Below are 5015 nucleotides of genomic sequence, written 5' to 3'. Positions count from 1 at the left end.
ATGTGGGATCTTCCCGGGCCGGGGCACGAACCCGCGTCCCCTGCACCGGCAGGCAGACTCTCAACCACTGCACCACCTGGGAAGCCCTGGAATGCTTTTATACATCTTGGTGAGTGGCTGTTTCCCTAAGTCCCCAGTCTATACCCTCAGATCCAGCTACCAAAGGATTAATGCTTGACATAGTATGAGGACTTTCCAGAATCCTCCTCCAGTCCTTTTGCCAACATTCAGTTTGACTGCTTATTGCCTCATTAAATATTTTGTATATCACCTCTGGCTTATACCCAGTTAGAGCAGCACAGAAGTATGTTCAGTGATATGCGGGATCCCGGGACCAAGCCAAACATTTTCCAAGGAAATGTCACATTAGGAGAAAGCTAATCAAAGCCTTAAAAAGGACAACACCAAGTTGAAAGGGCAACTGGTAAGGAAGTAAAGCCCAGGTAAAAAATAGGTTGGCTTCAGACAAAGAATGACTTGGTTGAAAGTGGATTCAGAGGGAATTATGCTAATGTAGACCAACTGGCATGGTATTCCTCTCCTGTGTGTCTTGGCATGGTGCACTGCCCAGGGGCATGTCCTTAAAGCCATTGACCCATCCTGGATACAAGCCAAACAAGGAAGGGTCAGGAACATAAGCCCAATTAGTCAAGTACCACCAGCGCAGGTGGTCACGGGACCAAAGACCGAAAGGTCAGCTAATACAAGGGGAAGCCAAAAGATGTCATAGATCTCAGAGCACAGACAGGGTCCAGAGTCTAAGAGGTTAGGAATTAGGCAGAAATAAGTCTAGTAATAAGGGTTGAACTTGGATCCTAGGGCAGAAAGTGCTCCATTGTACTCTGTGTCTGCCTGCTGAATGCGGATGAGTTGGGACCACAGATGCTGGGCCTTGTCAGGAAGTCTGAAAGGCATTTTGTAATTAAGGGCAGGACAGAAATGTCAGTGAGAACTTATCTAGATTTTACTACTGAATTGTCTTTTTGGCTTTTTAAATTTTTTACCCATTAATCTATTATCATATTTCTTGGGAACATAACATTATGACTCTCAATACTAGTATTTTTTGGAGGCATGCTTAGATGCTCCAAGGCACAGTTCTAAATGCTTTACATATAATATTCAATAGATATCTCATTTAACCTTCACGGCAATGATTATGAGGTTGATATTTTTATCATCTCCACTTTATAGAAGGGACAAAAGACGCCATTCACTTTCTTTTTTTTTTCTTTTTTTTTTGCGGTACGCGGGCCTCTCACTGTTGTGGTCTCTCCCGTTGCGGAGCACAGGCTCCGGACGCACAGCCTCAGTGGCCATCGCTCACGGGCCCAGCCGCTCCACGGCATGTGGGACCTTCCCGGACCGGGACACGAACCCGTGTCCCCTGCATCGGCAGGCGGGCTCTCAACCACTGCGCCACCAGGGAAGCCCTCCATTCACTTTCTTTACCAAGCTCTCCAGCAGGCTCATCCTCATCTGTCCATTTATCCATCCACTCATCCAACCATTCATTCACTCAGTAAATTGATTTGCAAGTTGCTGTGCTAGCTGCTGGGAATATGATGGTGAACAAATTCAAAAGCTCACTTCTTTGGAAGTTTACAGCCTAGCAGGAGAATCAGATAGTTAAATCATCACTTGAGATAAAGTGTGCCGGGTAAAGCAATAAGATGCAAGATACAGTGTTAACTCAGGGCAGGGGTACTTGACGTTGTTTATTAAGGGGCAGTAAAGCTTTGCTCAATGATATTTAAAGTGAAAAACAAATGGTTACTAAGAGTTCAGTGAGTAGGAATAAAATTATGTTCAAGAACTAGAAAAGGATCCATTACCTAATTTGAACATAAAGAGGGAAGGACAAGAGGATGAGAGATTAGGCAAGAAAGAAAAGCTGGATGCCAGGCTACAAAGGGCATTCTGAAGGGCTTGGACTTTATCCTAATGACACTGTGAAACCTTTGATGAGTGCTAAGTAGGGGAGTGACACGTTTCATTCATTTGCATTCTAGAAGTATCACTCTGGCTGCAGTGTGGAGGATGGATTGGATGAGGCAAGATGGTAGGCAGAGTCCTCTGGAATGGAGTCAGCTACAGTCTCCAGGTGAGAGATCATAGTGGCCTGAACTATGGCAGTGGCCACTGGGATAGAGAAAAGTGAACGGGATGGAGAGGAATCTAAAAAGGTGAACCAAGCAGAGCTTGCCATGCACCTTCCGCATGGAATGTGTAATATAATGTATATATGGCCATTCCTCTAGTAAATATGACTTGAGACTTTAGGCCATATTTTTAACACCTAATTGAGTGACTGAGAGCTTATGGGAAACCTATGCCAGCAAAATGTACATTTTCATAGTTGGTAATATAGAAGAGGGGGAGCCTCTCGTTTTCTTGAAATAAGCCCAATATATATGGCTAAGGTTGGGTGGTATTAGGACATCAGGGTGCTTAAAGTATACTTGAATTCCTTTCTGCAATTATAAAGCCAAGTGGAAACTCGGCTGTGAGACGTTGAAATACGGGACTCGGTGGGGAAATTGAGGGGAGTTCTTCCTGACAGCAGTTATTTATTTTGAGAAAAGAGTGTGGTAGAAAACATTCTGTCTCACCACACTGAGATCCTACTCTCCCCTTCAAGTTACTTTTTCTTTAAGCGAAGAAGGATCTGAAGCCAGATTCTAAGAAAACAAAATGACAGCAGCAACTTGGAAGAATCTGAACTCAGCCTGGATGCCCGTGCTAGGCTGTGACGTAAAACCAGAGAAACCTCATTTTTCATCCATTTCATAACCAGAAAGTACATGAATAGAAGCCCCTTTTTGGCTTTATATTGCCTCCTTACTGAATTTAACTTTTGTCCAGTTGAATAGACTCATGTTTTACTGCCAGTCACCTTCAGCAGCGCACTGAGAGCAGTTTTTTCTTGCCTGTGGAACATACTTTTATCGTTGTTGTTCACACTGTATTCTGTAACATTTCTGCGGTGTGGCTGGCCAAAGCCTAATCATCAATCTGTCATCATCTCTGAGTTTCAGCTCTTCACACCTTGTCTTGTAAAGGTTTCCCTCACACATTTAAATTGGCATCCAGATGAAGACATAGGATATCTTCAGATAAAGGAGCTCCTTCTTGCCTTTATTCCACAGGCTTCTTGTCATTTCCCAGTAAGGGAGGAAGGAGGTTAGAGGCACTTTGATGCATAACAGCTTTTTAAAAATCTGTGATCACAGAGCACATTCTTAAAGACTGGTGGAGCCAACAGAGTTCTGACTATACCACCATCATCCCCTGCCCAGATGATGGGAATAGATCGTTTTCTGATCTCTCTGCCTTCATTCTTGCCCTCTTCCAAACCAATCTCTATCCTGCAGCCAGTGTGATTTTCTTAAACATAACCTGATCTTTCCTGTCCCTTTCTTTAAGCCCTGGGAACTCTGAGAGCCCTTCACAATCTCACGTCTTTAAATTCTAGTGATTTTTACTCTCACCCAGGACAGTCACATGAAATTACCACTGCCTGGAATAATTATCTCAGCCAACTGTTTATTCTTCAGGTCTCAGCTTAAACCTCATTGGCTCTGGAAAGTTACTCTAAGAATTCAGGTTGGATGCCCTTCTACCCCTTTTCTCATAGTTCTCTTTATTTCCCTTATCATAGTGCTTAAAACTTATCTTTTATAGATGCCTGTGTTCATGTCTCTCTTCCCTCATAGACTACGAGCCCCTTGAAAGTAGGGATTGTGTTTTTCATTTTTAAATCATCGGTTCCTGACACAGCGGCGGCTATATAGTAAGAGCTTGGCAATATTTGTTGATTCTTTAGTGTTGTAGGAAAGACATATTTTCAGATATGAAATTAATGAGAAAGATTTTGTGAAATCTTTCTCATTAATCAACGGATGTATCTAATATTAATTAATTAATTAATGCTCACTCAATAAATATTCTCAACACCTATGAATATGTCAGGGACTATGCTGAGCACTGGGTATATGAGGATGAGTAAGACGTTTTTCTTTTCCTCAAGGCTTTCCAGGTGTGACGGGAAATAGACAAGTAAGCAGGCATAATATGACGTGGTATATGCTATAATAAACATATGCATACATTGCTATGGATTGTAGAAAAAGAACCAGCACTTGGAAAAGTTCAAAAGTTGGCAAGAACATTGGCATATTCAGCAAGCTGAGTGGTCAGTAGAGTGCTCGATGATAGCTTATTGGATCCATACGGTAGTGAGAAGCGAACTCATTATGCCTCTGGATGCAATTAAAAACTTGGGGGCTATTCACTGATTTTAGATATGAGAGAGGTATGCTCAGAGGGACACTTTAGAAAGATCACTCTAGCAGCCGTGTGGAAGGTGGATTGGAGGAAGATATACTAGAGGCCAATGAGACCTGTTAGGAGCACTTTTTAATTGTATTGGTAAAAAATATGATGGACCAGCTGTATGTAAGTACTTGGCAGTGCATCTGGAGAGGAAGTGAAAGGGAGTGACATAGGAAGCAGAACCATATTGCCATGCCTTGAAGTAGGCTGTTCCTTCTTGGACTATTGTTTTCTCCTTTCTTTAGCTAATTACCATTTATCCTTTATCATTCAATTCAAGGGTTACCCCTGGCAAGTTTTCTCTGACTCTCCCACATTTAAGTTAATTAAGATAATCCTACTTTTGAGCTCACATTATATATAGTATATATCATCTGCAACATTAAAATGTAAGCAGTTAGAGAGCAAGTATAATGTCTGATTCAACCTGGCAAAAGGTTAGCAGAGTGTTTGGCATGTGGTATGCACTCAATAAATATTTACTGCACAGATGAATGTGTGAGTGACTAAATACTCAGAAATGGGAATTTTAGGAAAAAGAGTAAACTTAGTGTGACACTCAGTTTTCTTCTTGGGCAACAGGGAAATGGTGGGAATAATCACTGAGTTAGGGCAAGAGAGGGAAAAACAAATTTGGAGAATAATTTGGGGAGGGTGACAATGATTACATTTACTTGAGA

This window comes from Stenella coeruleoalba (genome assembly GCF_951394435.1).
Source record: "Stenella coeruleoalba genome assembly, chromosome: 4".
Lineage (NCBI taxonomy): Eukaryota > Metazoa > Chordata > Mammalia > Artiodactyla > Delphinidae > Stenella > Stenella coeruleoalba.
This window is presented reverse-complemented; position numbering follows the sequence as displayed.